We start from the raw sequence: 21,192 nt of genomic DNA, 5'->3' as shown, positions 1-21,192 counted from the left end.
CCAAAGCGGGTAGAGGGCACCATTCCTGAAGGCACTGCAAGACCAGGTTGATGCGTGGAGCGGAAGGAGCAAGCCCCTGAACCATCTCCGAGTTCTAAAAATCAATTTAATATTCGGTCCCCAGATTAAGGACATATCAGCTATTAAACTGATAAGAACAGATACTACACTTGATCTGAACCAAAAGGCCGAGTAGCGATAGCCCATATTTTCCGGCAATGGCTCTTGTCCTCCTCGTCCACCGACATTCAGGTGCACCTTGCTGCGCTCGACTGTGCTTTGGAACTTTTAGTCTACGCTCACTGTTGGTCAAGAAACCTCCAGCTTGGCCGAGCACGGTGGAGTCTGTGCATGCAGAACCAGTAAAACACAACACGAAGACTTCCTCTGGCAAGCCGTCCCCTGTCGTCACCAGATGAAATGGAGACGCTCTGAAGGCCCAGTGACACCCAACGGAGGGAGTCGAAGTAATCTCCAGCTTTGCCGAACAAAGGGCAATCCGTGCAAGCAGCAAGTACTGGCGGTATCCAACAGGGGGCAATGTCTAGTCTCCCTGAGCTCCACAATAGCGTGTTGGTCGTGGAGTCAGGAGAACGAAAAGAGACGCCGTGAAGGTATACCTACATCCAAACAGGATGCCGTTCAGTCTGTCGCCGCACTTCCCCGTTGTGCAGGATGAAGGGATGTGGTAACTGAAGTGAGGAGAAGGCAAGTCGGCATCCGAGGGTGAGGGTGAGTGGCCTGTAAAAAGCAGCAGGAAATCTGAGCGGCATATCAGCTGAAACCGGACCCTGGCTGCCGAAAGTCCTCGAGTCCATCGGCTCGCAACATTAGTGCACGAAGCTCCCGCCAGCAGAAAAGCTAGCAATGCTTTGGAGCTTGAAATGCCTTAAATTGGTCAGGATGAGGCAACTGGATAACAGAGAAAAGGGGTAGGCAGGTTTTGCGGCATTTTCTGCTTTTATACATTTTCGCCCCAAAGCGGGGTGAAGGCACCATTCCTGGAAGCACTGCAAGACCAGGTTGATGCGTGGAGCGGAAGGAGCAAGCCCCTGAACCATCTCCGAGTCCTAAAAATCAATTTAATATTCGGTCCCCAGATTGAGGACATATCAGATATTAAACTGATAAGAACAGATTTTTTTTTTCCAAAAAAATATACTTTATTCATAAAAATTTATCATGAGCATTACAGAAACATTTCAAATTGTCTTGACTGTACATTTCCGGCAGGGTTACATGCTGCCTTGACTTTCTTTCATTCAATTTTGATATTGTCGTACACATATCACTCTTTACATTGCAATTCCTTCTTAAATATTTACAGTGGCATGTTTGTTTTATACATTGGAGTGTTGGTTGCCCAGACCGAGGGGCTTTACACTGTGACGCGCCCCTTGGTGTACATTTGCTGGAAAGACTTTACACAGTGGTCTTTCCCCATTGCGCCTTGGCGGCAGCTGCCCCAAGCTTGAGTGCGTCCCTCAGCACGTAGTCCTGCACATTGAAATGTGCCAGTCTGCAACACTCGGTCGAGGACAATTCTTTGCACTGGAAGATCAGCAAGTTTCGGGCAGACCAAAGAGCGTCTTTCACCGAGTTGATGACCTTCCAGCAGCAGTTGATATTTGTCTCGGTGTGTGTCCCTGGAAACAGTCCGTAGAGCACAGAATCCTGTGTCACTGATCTGTTTGGGATAAACCTTGACAAATACCACTGCATCTCTCTCCAGACCTTCTTTGCAAAGGCACATTCCACAAGGAGGTGTGTGACCGTCTCATTTCCCCCACAGCCACTCCGAGGGCAGCGTGCATTGGTGCAGAGCCTTCGGGTGTGCATGAAGAATCTGACAGGGAGGGCCTTTCTCAGCACCAGCCAAGCTAGGACTTGGTGCTTGTTTGAAAGTTCTGGTGATGAGGCATTCTGCCAGATGACTCTGGCAGTCTGCTCAGGGAACCATCCAACGTCCTCCACGGTCTCCTTTTCCCTGAGGGCCTCGAGGACATTACGTGCTGACCACTGCTTCATTGCCTTGTGGTCAAAGGTGTTTTTCTTCAAAAACTTTTCCACGAAGGACATGTGGTACGGTACGGTCCAACTACTTGGAGCGTTCCGCGGCAATGAGGCCAGGCCCATCGTAACACCGGGGACAGGTAGAACCCCAGTATGTAGTGACACTTGGTGTTTGCATACTGGGGGTCCACGCACAGCTTGATGCAGCTGGACACAAAGGTGGCCAACAGGATGAGGGAGGCGTTGGGTACGTTCCGCCCTCCCTTCTCCAGAGGTTTGTACATGGTGGCCCTTCGGACACGGTCCATCTTGGATCGCCAAATAAATTTGAAGATGGCCCGGGTGACTGCTGTGGCGGAGGGTCGGGTTATGGGCCAGACCTGCGCCACGTACAGTAGCACCGAGAGTACCTCACACCTGATGACCAGGGTTTTGCCCGCAATGGAGAGGGAGCGTTGCTCCCACCAGCCCAGTTTCTGTCTTACCTTTCCTATGCGCTCCTCCCAGTTTTTGGTGCACGCCCCAGGAGCTCCGAACCATATCCCCAGCACCTTCAGGTAATCTGACCTGACAGTGAAGGGGACAAAGGAGCGGTCGGCCCAGTTCCCAAAGAACATGGCCTCGCTCTTGCCCCGGTTTACCTTGGCTCCCGAGGCCAGTTCAAACTGGTCGCAGGTGGTCAAGAGCCTGCGCACAGACGCAGGATCCGAGCAGAAGACGGCAACGTCGTCCATGTACAGGGAGGCATTCACTTGCATGCCTCCACTGCCTGGGATCGTCACTCCTCTTATGCCCGGATCCCTCCTGATGGACTCGGCAAAAGGTTCTATGCAGCACACAAAAAGGGCAGAGGAGAGAGGGCAGCCCTGCCTGACTCCAGATTTGATCTGGAACTTTTCTGATTCCCACCCATTGATTGAGACTGCGAGAGAGATGTTTGTGTAGAGCAGTTTGATCCAATTGCGAATTCCCTCCCCAAACCCCATTTTGGAGAGCACATCCATCATGTAGGTGTGTGATGTTCTGTCAAAAGCCTTCTCCTGGTCAAGGCTAATGAGGCAAGTGTCCACCCCCCTGTCCTGCACGTAGGCGATCGTATACCTGAGTAGCGCGAGGCTATCAGAGATCTTTCTGCCGGGTACAGCACAGGTCTGGTCAGGGTGGATCACCGACTCCAGAGCAGACCTGACCCGATTTGCGATGACCTTTGCTAGAATTTTGTAGTCCACATTCAACAGTGAAATGGGTCGCCAATTTCGAATTTCTTCCCTTTCCCCCTTCTGCTTGTAGATGAGGGTGTTGATGCATTTCCTCATGGACTCTGACATGCTGCCTTCCAGAAGCATACTCTCGTACACTTCCAGCAGGTCTGGGCCGATCCAGTCCCACAGAGCCGAATACAACTCAACCGGTAAGCCGTCGCTTCCGGGTGTTTTACTCGCCTCGAAGGACTTGGCGGCCTTTGTCAGCTCGTCCAGATTTAGTGGTTTGTCCAGGTTTTCCAGCTCGCTGTCGCCTATGACATCCGTGATAGTCGACAGGAAGGTCTTGGAAACAGTGCTATCTGTTGGCTTCAGGTCATACAGTCCGGCATAAAAGGATTGGCTGATCCTCAGGATGTCAGACTGCGATGACTTTTCAGAGCCATCTTCGTCCTTCAGGCTGCTGATCACAGAGGTCTCTCTGTGCACCTTTTGGAAGAAGAAGCGTGAGCACTTTTCGTCCTGCTCCACGGAGCGGACTCTGGAACGGAAGATAACCTTGGAGGCATCCGAGGCTTGCTGGCTCTTCACCTCTTGGAGATCCTCCTTGACATCTACCCCCATCGACTGCAGCTGGAGCACATTTTGCATACTTTTCTGGATCCTGGACATGACCCCTCGTCTCTCTCTCACCTTTTGAACGCCCTTGAGGATGAAAAACCTCTTGATATTCCCCTTGATTGCTTCCCACCAGAGATGTGGGGCCTCAAAGAGGGGTTTCACGGTTCTCCAACCTTTGTAATCCCTCCTGAGTTCCTCGATGTTCTCAGGGGTCAGCAGTTTTACATTTAGCTTCCATGTCCCCCTGCCTACCCCCTGGTCTTCCTGCAGGTGGCAGTCGGCCAGTAGGAGGCAGTGGTCAGAGAAGAACACCGGCGTTACGTCGGTGGACCTGACCGTGAAAGCTCGGGACACAAAAAAGAAGTCTATCCTGGAGCGGACGGACCCGTCTGGCCGTGACCATGTGTATCTACGCTGCGCGCCGTCTGCAGGGTTGCTGCAGACGTCGAGCAGCTTGGCGTCTTTTACCGTTTCCATCAGGAGTCTGGACGTAGCGTCTAGTTTGCTGTCGGCTTTGCTGGATCGTCCAGCCGCATCGATGATGCAGTTGAAGTCACCACCCAGGATGACCGGCTTGGAGGTGGCCAACAGCAGTGGGAGTTGCTGAAGGACTGCCAGCCGCTCACTTTTTACGGCCGGGGCGTACACATTAATAAGTCTGAGAGGGGTGTTTTTGTATTTCACGTCTGCTACGAGGAGGCGCCCGCCCACCACCTCCTTAACGTCAGAGATGGTGAAGTTGCCTCCCCGCAGCAGAATACCCAGGCCGGAGGAGCGGCAGTCGTTTCCTCCTGACCAGATGGATGGTCCGTGGGACCACCAGCTCGACCAGCGCCTGTAGTTGCTGAGGTGCGGAATTCCGCACTCCTGCAGGAACAGTAGGTCAGCTTTTGCATTTGCCAAATAGTTGAGTGTGGCTACAGACCGCGAAGTATCTTTGATGCTTCGCACATTTATGGATGCAATTTTTAAACCCATTATAAAAAGGTAGATTTACCAGTTCCAAGAGTCCAGAGTCTATACAGTTGGCTGTTCCAGCTGTTCGATGTTCCCCAGCATGCCGGTCGTGCTCGCAAACTTTAGCACAGTTGCAGGGCTGAGGAAGCTGTTCTGGTCCGTACTGGCCCCGTGGTTTTGATGCAGATGCATTGGGGGGGGGGGGGGTGTATTCCTGGGGTTCCTCGTGGCAGTCAGTAGGTGTTGGGGTTGCAGGCCGGTCTTCACCTGGGTTGTTGCTGCTCGTTGCTATCGGGGGTTGGTCTGTGACCTTGTTTTCTTCCCGGTCGGTGGTCTGGGGGGGTCTGTGCCTCCCGTTCCACGTTGGTGCTTTGTCTGTTTATTTGAGGCCGATTCTTGTCCTGTTTTCCCTCATCGGATGAGGTGTCGGCGCTAAGTGCGCCGGCTGAAAGGTGTCGCTTTTTGCCACTACCCCTCGGGGGGTTCCTCAGTTTGTTTTTTTGTTTTCTCTTTCGTTTGTCCCTGTTCACTGTTTCCCAGGGCTCTTTATTCTTTGTCCCATCCTCTTACTCTTCCATTGAGTGTTCCTCATCAGATGGGGCTGGGGCTGGGTTGTCAGGAGGTGCTGGGGCCTCCTCTTTTTGTTGGGGGCCCTTCTCTTGCTTTTCCTCATTCTGAGCCGTGGTGTCTTTTTCGGTGGAGGGTGTATGCACCTCCTCTCTGGTCGCCTTTTTAACTCCGCTGCTGATGATTTGAGCGTATGTCGCCCCGCGTTTCGGGCAGGCCCTGTAAAGATGGCCGGCCTCCTCACACAGGTTGCAGGACTTGTCTTCCTTGCATTCCTTAGTCATGTGTCACTCCTGCCTGCAGGTTTTGCAGAAGGTCACACTGCAGTTTGCTGCAACATGCCCCGTTTTGCCACAGGTGTGGCAGACTCGTGGCTGTCCCATGTAGTAGAGGTAGCCACGATTTGCTCCAATAGCGAAACTGGAGGGGGGATGCAGGATGGTTCATTTGCTGTCTGTTCATAGAGTCACCTTGACCTGGTGCTCACTTGTCCAGATGCCGAAGGTGTCTTTCACTTGCACGCTGTCCTTTTCAGCTGAGCGTACCTGGCGAGGAACGTCGGCACATGAGACACAGGGACGTGGGGGTTGTACGTGTGCAGTGTAACAACCCGATTTCGCTGCGACGGTAGCGTAAACAGAGGATCCGCAGTCAGGATCGACAAGGGACTCTGGTTACCTTTTTCCTTGAAGACAATCAAGAATTTGATGCACGCTGCGACGCTCTTGAAGGTGACATCAAAAAAAACGTTGTTGGGGAAGTTCTGCAAGCAGAAGATCTCTGTTGCTGTAAACCCTCAACACTCGAGCAGCACCCTCTTCACGAAATGTTTCCTGTCCACAGGTGACTCTCATTCCGTTTTCTTCACTGTGACTCGGACAGTGTTTCGCACTCCCCAGCCTGGTGGTCGGGATGAAGCTGCATCCATAGCTCGTACGTTGGGTCTGAACTGTATCGGCGTTAGGCCTATGCAGGTCCACCAATAGCAGCCGGGCTCCAAACGTTTCCTCTTTGACGACTTCAATCCCTCCGAGTTCTCCTATCCACGATCGACATGGAAATCCTCAGCTTCCCTCGATCAAATGAGACTACACTTGATCTCAGCCAAAAGGCCGAGAAGCGATAGCCAATATTTTCCGGTTATGGCTCTTGTCCTCCTCGTCCACCGACATTCAGGAGCACCTTGCTGCGCTCGACTGTGCTTTGGAACTTTTAGTCTACGGTCACTGTTGGTCAACAGACCTCCAGCTTGGCCGAGCACGGTGGAGTCTGTGCATGCAGAACCAGTAAAACACAACAGGAAGACATCGTCTGGCAAGCCGCCCCCTGTCGTCACCAGATTAAATGGAGACGCTGTGAAGGCCCAGTGACACCCAACGGAGGGAGTCGAAAAAATCTCCACCTTTGCCGAACAAAGGGCAATCCGTGCAAGCAGCAAGTACTGGCGGAATCCAACAGAGGGCATTGTCTAGTCTCCCTGAGCTCCGCCCTGGCGTGTTGGTCGTGGAGTCAGGAGAACAAAAAGAGACGCCGTGAAGGTATACCTACATCCAAATCAGGATGCCGTTCAGTCTGTCGCCACACTTCCCCGTTGTGCAGGATGAAGGGATGTGGTAACTGAAGTGAGGTGAAGGCAAGTAGGCATCCGAGGGTGAGAGTGAGTGGCCTGTAAAAAGCAGCAGGAAATCTGTTTGGCATATCAGCTGAAAACGGAGCCTGGCTGCCGCAAGTCCGCGAGCCCATAGGCTCACGACATTAGTGCGCGAAGCGCCCGCCAGCAGAAAAGCTAGCAATGCTCTGGAGCCTGAAAATTTTTTAATTGGTCAGGATGAGACAACTGGACAAGACAGAAGAGGGGAAGCCAGGTTTTGCGCCATTTTCTGCTTTTGCACTATTTGTGCCCAAAGCGGGGTGAAGGCACCATTCCTGGAAACATTGCAAGACCAGGTTGATGCCTGGAGCGGAGCAAGAAAGCCCCTGAACCATCTCCGTGTCCCAAAAATCAATTTAATATTCGGTCCCCCGAAGGGGACATTCCAGATATTAAACTGATAAGAACAGATACTACACTTGATCTGAACCAAAAGGCCGAGATGCGATAGCCCATGTTTTCGGGCTATATCCCGAGTTATCCTTTTACCCTTAATGAGCTGGTAAAATTACTTAGGACGTTCGTTCATTTTACCTGCCTGTATCCTTTCATGTACCGTTTTTGCTCTCCTAATTTCCTGAAGTTCCCAGTCCACATTGCGACCCCGGCCCCGGGTCACTGGCCGCGTGGAGTTTGCACATTCTCCCCGGTTCTGCGTGAGTCTCACCCCACAACTCAAAGATGTGAGAGGTAGGTGGATTAGCCACCATAAATTGGAAAAATAATCGACTACTCTAAATTTTAAGAACTGTGTATTTCATTGTAAAACAAAAAAGAGGCTGTCAGAGACCCCAGAGATTGTCCTACACGGTGAATCTGTGCAGTGCAGAGTCCAGGAGGCTGCAATCCGGTGTCACAGTAGTTTACACGCTTGCCTCAGCGCGCCAGCAACCCAGGTTCAATTCCCGCCTCGGATGTCTGTCCATGTGGAGTTTGCACTTTCTCTGACACGGTTTCCTCTGGGTTCTCTGTTTTCCTCCCACAGTCCAAATATGTGCAAGTCAGGTGGATTCGCCGTGCTAAATTGCCCTTTAGGTTTGTTTGGGTTGCGAGAATGTGGATAGGGTGGCGGTGTGGGCTTAAATAGGTTGCTCTTTCTAAGGGCTGGTGCAGACTCGTTGGGCCGAATGACCCGCCTTCCGCTCTGTCGGGATTCTATGATTCTATAAAGAATCGTAACCTGCATTCGAGCCTGACGTGGGATTTCGAAACAATCCAAGGCGAATGGCACAGGCAGATTGGCTTCTGAAGTCCAGCTTGGGTCAGTGGGTGTGGACAGTGGTTGGGAAATGAAACACATACATGTTCGGCTGCAGGGCAGGTGCATGTGTCCGTTGGAGCACCAGGTTAGAACGGAAGAGCGAAATATTACTCCAGACTATATCTGGATGTGTTCAGCAGAGTGCACTGGCGACACGCAGATCTCGTACAGCTCAGCTTGATCTGTTTTTATGAACAATAGAGCCAAAAATGACACAGAAAAGTCAGTCCAAAGTATATCTCGACGTAGTGCACTGATGTGTGAACAGCAGTGTGGATAGGAAGGCAGAATTGTCCTTCTAAAGTTTACCAGCTTCTTCAATATAGAACAGTCGGCTGGATAGGAAAACAATTATTCTTCCTGAGTATTGCTGGATATGGTATTGTGGAAAGTCCGGTGGATTAGGACACTAACTAAGGTGGGATTCATGCAGTCGAGCAATTGGGGGCAGAGGATCTATCCATTTCTATCATTAAAAAAAAATCTTTATTACGTTGAAGACTTGTTTAAATTCCCCATAACCTCCTGCGCTCCAGAAAGACGAATCCCAGCTTCGACACACAACTGGGTTGCAGGACAGCCACATCCATCGTCACAGGGATGTGTGGGGCGGGCGGGACCATGAGGAACGAGGGCTCACCACTGCGCTATCCTTCTCCCAGTTTTACTGGTGCTTCCAGTCCCATTTTCAGCCTGTCTCACAACTGGTGTGTCCCGTCCATCGATGAACTGTTTCATCCCTAAGCTGAGGGCTTGAGGGTGAATAGCCCCCGGTAGAAGGTCTCAAATGCCTCGTAGACATTTTTTGGCTCCGTCACTGGATTCGGTCTGCTGCTTCTAATCTGAGCTATTACCCCCGTGGCTGCCTGCTTTCTCAGCTGGCGAACCAGCAGTGGCTGGCTTTATCTCCGTGTTCGTAAAGGGTCTCCCGTACCTGGCGGAGTTGCTGCAATGCTTCCCTCGTGGAGAGCAGATCAAAGTCCATTTGTAGCTTTTTCCTCTCCGCCAGGAGTTCTTTGTTCGGGCCCTCAGAGTATCGCCTGTCTACCTCCAGTATGGAGTCCACAACTGTCGCCTAGCCGCCCTCTCTACCTTGTCTCTACGTGCGTTCTTGGCCATGATATCACCCCTGATCTCAGCCTTCGTGGCCTCCCAGAGCGTGAAGGGCGGGACTTCCCCATTCTAGTTATTAATAATATAGTCATCTGTGGCCTGTGATATTTTCTTGCACAAAGCATTCTGGGCAAGTCGGGCCATGTCCAACCTCCATGTGGGGGGCGGGGTAGCAGGCATTGAGCAAAAACGTATTAATCTGGCTGCATATTAATATGGAACCATATTGGTATGGAACAGCATTAATGTGGCTGGATATTAATATGGAACATTATTCATATGGAGCAGTATTAATATGGCTGCATATTAACTTGGAACCGTATTAATATGGAATAGTATTGATATGGCTGAATATTAATATGGAACAGTACTAATATGGAACAGTATTAATATGGAACCATATCTTCACAGCTCCAGGGTCCCAGATTTGATTCCTAGATTGGGTCACTCTCTTTGCGGAGCCTGCATGTTCTCCCGGTGTCTGCGTGCATTTCCTGCGGGTGCTCCGGTTTCCTCCCACAAGGCCCGAAAGACGTGCTTGTTAGGTGAATTGGACATTCTGAATTCTCCCTCTGTGTCCCCGAACAGGCGCCAGAATGTGGCGACGAAGGGCTTTTCACAGTAACTTCGTTGTTGTGTTAATGTAAGACTACTTGTGACAAAGATAATTATTATTAATATGGAATGTGGCTGGATGTTAATATGGAACTGTATTAGTATGGAACAGTGTTAATATAGCCGGATATTAAAATGGCCAGATATTAATATGGAACAGTACTAATATGGAACAGCGTTAACATGGCTGGATATTAATATGTAACAGTAATCATATAGAACAGTATTAATATGGAACACTACTAATATGGAAAAGTTATAATATGAGCGAATATTAATATGGAACAATGTTTATATGCTGGACATTAATAGGGAACAGTACTCATTTGTAACGGTCTTAAAATGAAGCAGCACGAATATGGAACAGTATTAATATGGAACAGTATTAATGTGGAAGAGTATTAATATGGAACAGTATTAATATGGAGCCGTTTTAATATGGCTGCATATTAAAATGGAGCAGAATTAATATGCTGGATAGAAATATGGAACAGTATTATTTTGGCTGGATCCCGTTCAGTTTTTGGAAGGGCATATACTGGCCTCGGGAAAGTTGTTTTTTAGGTCTACAAAGCAATTCGCTTTACATAAACATGTTTAATGTTTAAAAACATGATTTATTATCGGGCACATTTTAAGTCCGATTACAGTAGGGCACTTTTAATTGGTGTGTTACTGTAAGGCTCTGTTTAAATAAGGTCCGTTTGACTGTAGGGCACTGTTTAAATACATTTGATTGACTATAGGGCACTGTTTAAATGCATTTGGTTTACTGTAGGGCACTGTATAAATGCATTTGATTTCCTGTAGGGCACTGTTTAAATGCATTGATTTACTATGGGCACTGTTAAAATGCGTTTGATTTATTGTAGGGCACAGTTTAAATGCATTTCATTTACTTCACCGCACTATTTAAACGCATTTGGTTTACAACAGGGCACTGTTTACATTCATTTAATTTACTGTAGGGCACTACTTATATGCATTTGAGTGTTGGGCACTCTTTAAATGCATTCAGATAACTGTCAGAAACTGTTTAAAAGCATTTCGTATACTGTAGGGCACTGTTTGAATGCATTTGATTCACTGCAGGGCATTTTAATAATGCATTTAGTTCACTGTAGGATACTGTTTAAATGCATTTGATTTATTGTAGCGCCTGTTTAAAAACATTTGATTTACTATGTCACTGTTTAAATGCATTTGGTTTACTGTAGGGCACTGTTTAAATGCATTTGATTTAACGTAGAACACTGTTTAAATGCTTTTGATTCACAGGAGGGCAATGTTTAAATGCATTTGAGTATCGGGCACTATTTAAATGCAATTAGTTTACTGTAGGGAACAAAATGCATTTGATTTACTGTTGGGCACTGTTTAAATGCATTTGATTTACTGTAGGACACTGTTTAAATGCATTTGATTTACTGTAGGGCACTGTTTAAATGCATTTGATTTACTGTGGTGCACTGTTTAAAAGTATTTGTTTTACTCTTGCGCAGTGTTTAAACGCATTTGATTGACTGTCGGGGCACTGTTTAAATACATTTGATTTATTGTCGGCACTGTTTAAATGCATTTAATTTACTATAAAGAACTGTTTAAATACATTTGGCACCGTTTAGATATAATTGATTTATTTTAGGCCACTGTTCAAATGCATTTGATTTACTGTAGGGCACTGTTTAAATGCATTTAATTGACTCGAGGGCAATGTTTAAATGCATTTGATGGACTGTTGTGCGCTATTTAATTATATTTGATTTACTGCAGTACACTGTTTAAATACTTTGGATGTATTCTGGGGCACTGTTTAAATACATTTGATGGACTGTTGTGCGCTATTGAATTATATTTTATTCACTGCAGTACACTGTTTAAATACTTTGGATGTATTCTGGGGCACTGTTTAAATACATTTGATTTACTGTCGGGCAGTTTAAATGCATTTGATTTACTGCAGGGCACTGTTTAAATGCCTTTAGTTTGCTGCCGGGCACTGTTTAAATGCACTTGACTTACTGGAGGGCATTGTTTCAATGCGTTTGATTTCGTGTCGGACACTGTGTAAACGCATTTAATTTATTCCAAGGCGCAAATTTAAATACTTTTGATTTACTGTCAGGCACTGTTTAAATGCAATTAATTGACTATAAATCACGATTTAATATATTTGGCTCACTGTCGGGCACTGTTTGAATGCATTTGATTTACTTCATGGCACTTTTTAAATGCATTTAGTTTCCGGTAGGGCACTGTTTAAACGCATTTAATTTATTGCAGCGCCTGTTTAAATACATTTGATTTACTGTGTCACTGTTTAAATGCATTTCATTTACTGTAGGGCACTATTTAAATACATTTGATTTACTAGAAAGCACTGTTCAAAAACGTTTGGTTTACTGTAGGGCATTGTTTGAATGCATTTGATTTAACTTCGGGCACTGTTTAAATGCATTTGATTCACAATCGGGCACTGTTGAAATGCATTTAATTGACTCGAGGGCACTGTTTAAATACAATTGATGGACTGTTGTGCGCTATTGCTGCGCTCGACTGTGCTTTGGAACTTTCAGGCTACGCTCACTGTTGGTCAAGAGACATCCAGCTTGGCCGAGCACGGTGGAGTCTGAGCATGCAGAACCAGTAAAACACAACAGGAAGACATCGTCTGGCAAGCCGTCACCTGTCGTCACCAGATGAAATGGAGACGCTGTGAAGGCCAGTGACACCCAACGGAGGGAGTCGAAGAAATCTCCACCTTTGCCGAACAAAGGACAATCCGTGCAAGCAGCAAGTACTGGCGGTATCCAACAGGGGGCAATGTCTAGTCTCCCTGAGCTCCACCCTAGCGTGTTGGTCGTGGAGTCAGGAGAACGAAAAGAGACGCCGTGAAGGTATACCTACATCCAAAGAGGATGCCGTTCAGTCTGTCGCCACACTTCCCCGTTGTGCAGGATGAAGGGATGTGGTAACTGAAGTGAGGAGAAGGCAAGTCGGCATCCGAGTGTGAAGGTGAGTGGCCTGTAAAAAGCAGCAGGAAATCTGTGTGGCATATCAGCTGAAAACGGAGCCTGGCTGCCACAAGTCCGTGAGTCCATCGGCTCGCAACATTCGTGCACGAAGCTCCCGCCAGCAGAAAAACTAGCAATGCTTTGGAGCCTGAAAGGCCTTAAATTGGTCAGGATGAGACAACTGGACAAGAGAGAAAAGGGGAAGTCAGGTTTTGCGGCATTTTCTGCTTTTATACATTTTGCGCCCCAAAGCGGGGAGAGGGCACCATTCCTGGAAGCACTGCAAGACCAGGTTGATGCGTGGAGCGGAAGGAGCAAGCCCCTGAACCATCTCCGAGTCCTAAAAATCAATTTAATATTCGGTCCGCAGATTGAGGACATATCAGATATTAAACTGATAAGAACAGATTTTTTTTTTTTTTTTTTTTCAAAAAAATATACTTTATTCATAAAAATTTATCATGAGCATTTCAGAAACATTTCAAATTGTCTTGACTGTACATTTTCGGCAGGGTTACATGTTGCCTTGACTTTCTTTCATTCAATTTTGATATTGTCGTACACATATCACTCTTTACATTACAATTCCTTCTTAAATATTTACAGTGACATGTTTGTTTTATACATTGGAGTGTTGATTGCCCAGACCGAGGGGCTTTACACTGTTACGCGCCCCTCGGTGTACATTTGCTGGAAAGACTTTACACTGTGGTCTTTCCCCATTGCGCCTTGGCGGCAGCTGCCCCAAGCTTGAGTGCGTCCCTCAGCACGTAGTCCTGGACCTTGGAATGTGCCAGTCTGCAACACTCGGTCGAGGACAATTCTTTGCACTGGAAGATCAGCAAGTTTCGGGCAGACCAAAGAGCGTCTTTTACCGAGTTGATGACCTTCCAGCAGCAGTTGATATTTGTCTCGGTGTGTGTCCCTGGAAACAGTCCGTAGAGCACAGAGTCCTGTGTCACAGATCTGTTTGGGATAAACCTTGACAAATACCACTGCATCTCTCTCCAGACCTTCTTTGCAAAGGCACATTCCACAAGGAGGTGTGTGACCGTCTCATTTCCCCCACAGCCACTCCGAGGGCAGCGTGCATTGGTGCAGAGCCTTCGGGTGTGCATGAAGAATCTGACAGGGAGGGCCCTTCTCACCACCAGCCAAGCTAGGTCTTGGTGCTTGTTTGAAAGTTCTGGTGATGAGGCGTTCTGCCAGATGACTCTGGCAGTCTGCTCAGGGAACCATCCAACGTCCTCCACGGTCTCCTTTTCCCTGAGGGCCTCGAGGACATTACGTGCTGACCACTGCTTCATTGCCTTGTGGTCAAATGTGTTTTTCTTCAAAAACTTTTCCACGAAGGACAGGTGGTACGGTACGGTCCAACTACTTGGAGCGTTCCGCGGCAATGAGGCCAGGCCCATCCTTCGCAACACCGGGGACAGGTAGAACCTCAGTATGTAGTGACACTTGGTGTTTGCATACTGGGGGTCCACGCACAGCTTGATGCAGCTGGACACAAAGGTGGCCAGCAGGATGAGGGAGGCGTTGGGTACGTTCCGCCCTCCCTTCTCCAGAGGTTTGTACATGGTGTCCCTTCGGACACGGTCCATCTTGGATCGCCAGATAAATTTGAAGATGGCCCGGGTGACTGCTGTGGCGTAGGGTCGGGTTATGGGCCAGACCTGCGCCACGTACAGTAGCACCGAGAGTACCTCACACCTGATGACCAGGGTTTTGCCCGCAATGGAGAGGGAGCGTTGCTCCCACCAGCCCAGTTTCTGTCTTACCTTTCCTATGCGCTCCTCCCAGTTTTTGGTGCACGCCCCAGCAGCTCCGAACCATATCCCCAGCACCTTCAGGTAATCGGACCTGACAGTGAAGGGGACAAAGGACCGGTCGGCCCAGTTCCCAAAGAACATGGCCTCGCTCTTGCCCCGGTTTACCTTGGCTCCAGAGGCCAGTTCAAACTGGTCGCAGGTGGTCAAGAGCCTGCGTACAGACGCAGGATCCGAGCAGAAGACGGCAACGTCGTCCATGTACAGGGAGGCCTTGACTTGCATGCCTCCACTGCCTGGGATCGTCACTCCTCTTGTCCCCGGATCCCTCCTGATGGACTCGGCAAAAGGTTCTATGCAGCACACAAAAAGGGCAGAGGAGAGAGGGCAGCCCTGCCTGACTCCAGATCTGATCTGGAACTTTTCTGATTCCCACCCATTGATTGAGACTGCGCTATAGATGTTTGTGTAGAGCAGTTTGATCCAATTGCGAATTCCCTCCCCAAACCCCATTTTGGAGAGCACATCCATCATGTAGGTGTGCGATATTCTGTCAAAAGCCTTCTCCTGGTCAAGGCTGATGAGGCAAGTGTCCACCCCCCTGTCCTGCACGTAGGCGATCGTATCCCTGAGTAGCGCGAGGCTATCAGAGATCTTCCTGCCGGGTACAGCACAGGTCTGGTCAGGGTGGATCACCGACTCCAGAGCAGACCTGACCCGATTGGCGATGACCTTTGCTAGAATTTTGTAGTCCACATTCAACAGTGAAATGGGTCGCCAATTTCGAATTTCTTCCCTTTCCCCCTTCTGCTTGTAGATGAGGGTGATGATGCCTTTCCTCATGGACTCTGACATGCTGCCTTCCAGAAGCATACTCTCGTACACTTCCAGCAGGTCTGGGCCCATCCAGTCCCACAGAGCCGAATACAACTCAACCGGTAAGCCGTCGCTTCCGGGAGTTTTACTCGTCTCGAAGGATTGGCGGCCTTTGTCAGCTCGTCCAGAGTTAGTGGTTTGTCCAGGTTTTCCAGCTCGCTGTCGCCTATGACCTCCGTGATAGTCGACAGGAAGGTCTGGGAAACAGTGCTATCTGTTGGCTTCAGGTCATACAGTCCGGCATAAAAGGATTGGCTGATCCTCAGGATGTCAGACTGCGATGACTTTTCAGAGCCATCTTCTTCCTTCAGGCTGCTGATCCCAGAGGTCTCTCTGTGCACCTTTTGGAGGAAGAAGCGTGAGCACTTTTCGTCCTGCTCCACAGAGCGGACTCTGGAACGGAAGATAACCTTGGAGGCCTCCGAGGTGTAGAGCGAGGCTTGCTGGCTCTTCACCTCTTGGAGATCCTCCTTGACATCCACCCCCATCGACTGCAGCTGGAGCAAATTTTGCATACTTTTCTGGAGCCTGGACATGACCCCTCGTCCCTGTCTCACCTTTTGAACGCCCTCGAGGATGAAAAACCTCTTGATATTCTCCTTGATTGCTTCCCACCAGAGATGTGGGGCCTCAAAGAGGGGTTTCACCGTTCTCCAACCTTTGTAATCCCTCCTGAGTTCCTCGATGTTCTCAGGGGTCAGCAGTTTTACATTTAGCTTCCACGTCCCCCTGCCTACCCCCTGGTCTTCCTGCAGGTGGCAGTCGGCCAGTAGGAGGCAGTGGTCAGAGAAGAACACCGGCGTTACGTCGGTGGACCTGACCGTGAAAGCTCGGGACACAAAAAAGAAGTCTATCCTGGAGCGGACGGACCCGTCTGGCCGTGACCATGTGTATCTACGCTGCGCTCCGTCTGCAGGGTTGCTGCAGACGTCGAGCAGCTTGGCGTCTTTTACCGTTTCCATCAGGAGTCTGGACGTAGCGTCTAGTTTGCTGTCGGCTTTGCTGGATCGTCCAGCCGCATCGATGATGCAGTTGAAGTCACCACCCAGGATGACCGGCTTGGAGGTGGCCAACAGCAGTGGGAGTTGCTGAAGAACTGCCAGCCGCTCACTTTTTACGGCCGGGGCGTACACATTAATAAGTCTGAGAGGGGTGTTTTTGTATTTCACGTTTGCTACGAGGAGGCGCCCGCCCACCACCTCCTTAACGTCGGAGATGGTGAAGTTGCCTCCCCGCAGCAGAATACCCAGGCCGGAGGAGCGGCAGTCGTTTCCTCCTGACCAGATGGATGGCCCGTGGGACCACCAGCTCGACCAGCGCCTGTAGTTGCTGAGGTGCGGAATTCCGCACTCCTGCAGGAACAGTAGGTCAGCTTTTACATTTGCCAAATAGTTGAGTGTGGCTACACACCGCGAAGTATCTTTGATGCTTCGCACATTTATGGATGCAATTTTTAAACCCATTATAAAAAAGATAGATTTACCAGTCTCAAGAGTCCAGAGTCTATACAGTTGGCTGTTCCAGCTGTTCGATGTTCCCCAGCATGCCGGTGGTGCTCGCAAACTTTAGCACAGTTGCAGGGCTGAGAAAGCTGTTCTGGTCCGTACTGGCCCCGTGATTTTGATGCAGATGCATTGGGGGGGTGATGTAGCCCTGGCGTTCGTCGTGGCAGTCAGTAGGTGTTGGGGTTGCAGGCCGGTCTTCACCTGGGTTGTTGCTGCTCGTTACTATCGGGAGTTGGTCTGTGACCTTGTTTTCTTCCCGGTCGGTGGTCTGGGGGGTCTGCGCCTTCCGTTCCACGTTGGTGCTTTGCCTCTTTATTTGAGGCCGATTCTTGTCCTGTTTTCCCTCATCGGATGAGGTGTCGGCGCTAAGTGCGCCGGCTGAGAGGTGTCGCTTTTTGCCACTACCCCTCGGGGGGTTCTCCAGTTTGTTTTTTTGTTTCCGCTTTCGTTTGTCCCTGTTCACTGTTTCCCAGGGCTCTTTATTCTTTGTCCCATCCTCTTCCTCTTCCATTGAGTATTCCTCATCAGATGGGGCTGGGGTTGGGTTGTCAAGAGGTGCTGGGGCCTCCTCTTTTTGTTGGGGGCCCTTTTGTTGCTTTTCCTCATTCTGAGCCGTGGTGTCTTTTTCGGTGGAGGGTGTATGCACCTCCTCTCTGGTCGCCTTTTTAACTCCTTTGCTGATGATTTCAGCGTATGTCGCCCCGCGTTTCGGGCAGGCCCTGTAAAGATGGCCGGCCTCCCCACACAGGTTGCAGCACTTGTCTTCTTTGCAGTCCTTAGTCATGTGTCCCTCCTGCCTGCAGTTCTTGCAGAAGGTCACACTGCAGTTTGCGGCAACATGCCCCGTTTTGCCACAGGCGTGGCATACTCGTGGCTGTCCCACGTAGTAGAGGTAGCCACGATTTACTCCAATAGCGAAATTGGAGGGGGGATGCAGGATGGCTCCGTTGCATTCCGTTCTTAGGGTCACCTTGAACTGGTGCTCACTTGTCCAGATGCCGAAGGTGTCTTTCACTTGCACGCTGTCACTTTTCAGCTCAGCGTACCTGGCGAGGAACGTGAGCACATCAGATACAGGGACGTGGGGGTTGTACGTGTGCAGTGTAACAACCCGATTTCGCTGTGCCGGTAGCGTAAACAGAGGTTCCGCAGTCAGGATCGACAAGGGACTCTGGTTACCTTTTTCCTTGAAGACGTTCAAGAATTTGATGCACGCTGCGACGCTCTTGAAGGTGACATCAAAGAAACCATTCTTGGGGAAGTTTTGCAAGCAGAAGATCTCTGTTGCTTTAAACACACAGCACTCGAGCAGCACCTTCTTCACGAAGTGTTTCCGGTCCAAAGGTGACTCTCCATCCGTTTTCTTCACTGTGACTCGGACAGTGTTTCGCACGCCCCAGCCTGGTGATCGGGATGCAGCTGCATCCATAGCTCGTACGTTGGGTGTGAAACTGTATCGGCGTTAGGCCTAAACCCGAGGTTTAGGCCAGCATGTAGATCCACCAATAGCAGCCAAGCTCCAAACGTTTCTTCTTTGACGACTTCAATCCCTCCGAGTTCTCCAATCCACGATCGTCATCGAAATCCTCAGCTTCCCTCGATCAAATGAGACTACACTTGATCTTAGCCAAAAGGCCGAGAAGCGATAGCCCATATTTTCCGGCAATGGCTCTTGTCCTCCTCGTCCACCGACATTCAGGTGCACCTTGCTGCGCTCGACTGTGCTTTGGAACTTTTAGTCTACGCTCACTGTTGGTCAAGAGACATCCAGCTTGGCCGAGCACGGTGGAGTCTGAGCATGCAGAACCAGTAAAACACAACAGGAAGACATCGTCTGGCAAGCCGTCACCTGTCGTCACCAGATGAAATGGAGACGCTGTGAAGGCCAGTGACACCCAACGGAGAGAGTCGAAGAAATCTCCACCTTTGCCGAACAAAGGACAATCCGTGCAAGCAGCAAGTACTGGCGGTATCCAACAGGGGGCAATGTCTAGTCTCCCTGAGCTCCACCCTAGCGTGTTGGTCGTGGAGTCAGGAGAACGAAAAGAGACGCCGTGAAGGTATACCTACATCCAAAGAGAATGCCGTTCAGTCTGTCGCCACACTTCCCCGTTGTGCAGGATGAAGGGATGTGGTAACTGAAGTGAGGAGAAGGCAAGTCGGCATCCGAGTGTGAAGGTGAGTGGCCTGTAAAGAGCAGCAGGAAATCTGTGCGGCATATCAGCTGAAAACGGAGCCTGGCTGCCGCAGATCCGCGAGTCCATCGGCTCGCAACATTCGTGCACGAAGCTCCCGCCAGCAGAAAAGCTAGCAATGCTTTGGAGCCTGAAAGGCCTTAAATTGGTCAGGATGAGACAACTGGACAAGAGAGAAAAGGGGAAGCCAGGTTTTGCGGCATTTTCTGCTTTTATACATTTTGCGCCCCAAAGCGGGGAGAGGGCACCATTCCTGGAAGCACTGCAAGACCAGATTGATGCGTGGAGCGGAAGGAGCAAGCCCCTGAACCATCTCCGAGCCCTAAAAATCAATTTAATATTCGGTCCCCAGATTGAGGACATATCAGATATTAAACTGATAAGAACAGATACTACACTTGATCTGAGCCAAAAGGCCGAGAAACGATAGCCCATATTTTCCGGCAATGGCTCTTGTCCTCCTCGTCCACCGACATTTAGGTGCACCTTGCTGCGCTCGACTGTGCTTTGGAACTTTTAGTCTACGCTCACTGTTGGTCAAGAGACATCCAGCTTGGCCGAGCACGGTGGAGTCTGAGCATGCAGAACCAGTGAAACACAACAGGAAGACATCGTCTGGCAAGCCGTCACCTGTCGTCACCAGATGAAATGGAGACGCTGTGAAGGCCAGTGACACCCAACGGAGAGAGTCGAAGAAATCTCCACCTTTGCCGAACAAAGGACAATCCGTGCAAGCAGCAAGTACTGGCGGTATCCAACAGGGGGCAATGTCTAGTCTCCCTGAGCTCCACCCTAGCGTGTTGGTCGTGGAGTAAGGAGAACGAAAAGAGACGCCGTGAAGGTATACCTACATCCAAAGAGAATGCCGTTCAGTCTGTCGCCACACTTCCCCGTTGTGCAGGATGAAGGGATGTGGTAACTGAAGTGAGGAGAAGGCAAGTCGGCATCCGAGTGTGAAGGTGAGTGGCCTGTAAAAAGCAGCAGGAAATCTGTGTGGCATATCAGCTGAAAACGGAGCCTGGCTGCCACAAGTCCGCGAGTCCATCGGCTCGCAACATTCGTGCACGAAGCTCCCGCCAGCAGAAAAACTAGCAATGCTTTGGAGCCTGAAAGGCCTTAAATTGGTCAGGATGAGACAACTGGACAAGAAAGAAAAGGGGAAGCCAGGTTTTGCGGCATTTTCTGCTTTTATACATTTTGCGCCCCAAAGCGGGGAGAGGGCACCATTCCTGGAAGCACTGCAAGACCAGGTTGATGCGTGGAGCGGAAGGAGCAAGCCCCTGAACCATCTCCGAGTCCTAAAAATCAATTTAATATTCGGTCCCCAGATTGAGGACATATCAGATATTAAACTGATAAGAACAGATACTGCACTTGATCAGAGCCAAAAGGCCGAGAAGCGATAGCCCATATTTTCCGGCAATGGCTCTTGTCCTCCTCGTCCACCGACATTCAGGTGCACCTTGCTGCGCTCGACTGTGCTTTGGAACTTTTAGTCTACGCTCACTGTTGGTCAAGAGACATCCAGCTTGGCCGAGCACGGTGGAGTCTGAGCATGCAGAACCAGTAAAACGCAACAGGAAGACATCGTCTGGCAAGCCGTCACCTGTCGTCACCAGATGAAATGGAGACGCTGTGAAGGCCAGTGACACCCAACGGAGAGAGTCGAAGAAATCTCCACCTTTGCCGAACAAAGGACAATCCGTGCAAGCAGCAAGTACTGGCGGTATCCAACAGGGGGCAATGTCTAGTCTCCCTGAGCTCCACCCTCGCGTGTTGGTCGTGGAGTCAGGAGAACGAAAAGAGACGCCGTGAAGGTATATCTACATCCAA

At 49.7% G+C, this 21,192-nt stretch overlaps 5 non-coding genes and 1 pseudogene across 5 annotated transcripts; all 6 read right to left on the bottom strand.

The window, feature by feature from the left end:
* Positions 1-9: 9 nt before the first annotated feature.
* LOC140397788 (U2 spliceosomal RNA) lies at positions 10-200 on the bottom strand. The gene has a single exon (XR_011937216.1). It is a non-coding gene; the product is annotated as a U2 spliceosomal RNA (small nuclear RNA).
* Positions 201-985: 785 nt separating this feature from the next.
* LOC140397177 (U2 spliceosomal RNA) lies at positions 986-1,160 on the bottom strand (annotated as a pseudogene).
* Positions 1,161-7,270: 6,110 nt separating this feature from the next.
* On the bottom strand, positions 7,271-7,460 carry LOC140397900 (U2 spliceosomal RNA). Its single transcript, XR_011937322.1, has one exon. It is a non-coding gene; the product is annotated as a U2 spliceosomal RNA (small nuclear RNA).
* Positions 7,461-13,269: 5,809 nt separating this feature from the next.
* On the bottom strand, positions 13,270-13,453 carry LOC140397209 (U2 spliceosomal RNA). The gene has a single exon (XR_011936761.1). It is a non-coding gene; the product is annotated as a U2 spliceosomal RNA (small nuclear RNA).
* Positions 13,454-19,596: 6,143 nt separating this feature from the next.
* Positions 19,597-19,787, bottom strand: LOC140397458 (U2 spliceosomal RNA). The gene has a single exon (XR_011936895.1). It is a non-coding gene; the product is annotated as a U2 spliceosomal RNA (small nuclear RNA).
* Positions 19,788-20,572: 785 nt separating this feature from the next.
* LOC140397529 (U2 spliceosomal RNA) lies at positions 20,573-20,763 on the bottom strand. The gene has a single exon (XR_011936964.1). It is a non-coding gene; the product is annotated as a U2 spliceosomal RNA (small nuclear RNA).
* Positions 20,764-21,192: the final 429 nt, after the last annotated feature.

The sequence above is a fragment of the Scyliorhinus torazame genome, chromosome 20 (genome assembly GCF_047496885.1).
Source record: "Scyliorhinus torazame isolate Kashiwa2021f chromosome 20, sScyTor2.1, whole genome shotgun sequence".
Taxonomy (NCBI): Eukaryota; Metazoa; Chordata; class Chondrichthyes; order Carcharhiniformes; family Scyliorhinidae; genus Scyliorhinus; species Scyliorhinus torazame.
Note: the sequence above shows the minus strand (reverse complement) of the source record. Positions and strands in the feature narration are given on the sequence as shown.